The 372-nt window shown below is 68.0% G+C and overlaps 1 protein-coding gene across 1 annotated transcript in view; it reads right to left on the reverse strand.

Moving 5' to 3' along the window:
• Positions 1 to 95, reverse strand: part of Sun2 (Sad1 and UNC84 domain containing 2) — a gene marked incomplete in the record, with an annotated part of 16,727 nt that extends 16,632 nt beyond the window's left edge. Inside the window, 1 exon segment of the mRNA XM_005379273.2 lies at positions 1 to 95.
• Between the last annotated feature and the right edge of the window lie 277 nt (positions 96 to 372).

Genomic DNA, 372 nt, shown 5'->3' on the forward strand with positions numbered 1-372 from the left:
CGGTCGGCGGACAATGCGGCCGGAGGAGACCCGCGCGGCGCGAGTGGGGCAGGGCGGCGCGCGCGTGGCCGAGTGTGTATGTGTGTTCCTGTCAGTCAAAGCTGACAGGCCACGGCCCATTGGCCAGGCCCCTCCTCTCATCCCCGCCCATGTCCTTTGCCCATTGGTCGGTTTGAACACAAAGGCCCCGGCTCGCCCCGCCCTCCGCGTGGGCCCAGCGGCCCAGCTTGCCCAGCCCCGGAGTCCTCTCGTGGGATGCGCGCGGCGCGCTGCGACCCCTGGATCTCGGGAAGACACGGCACTATCGGCTTTGGGGCTGGGGTTCGGCTGGTCCTCTATGCACAAGACTCGGGGTCTTTTGTACCAAAACAC

This window comes from Chinchilla lanigera, unplaced genomic scaffold, assembly GCF_000276665.1.
Source record: "Chinchilla lanigera isolate Chin_1 unplaced genomic scaffold, ChiLan1.0 scaffold00012, whole genome shotgun sequence".
Taxonomy (NCBI): Eukaryota; Metazoa; Chordata; class Mammalia; order Rodentia; family Chinchillidae; genus Chinchilla; species Chinchilla lanigera.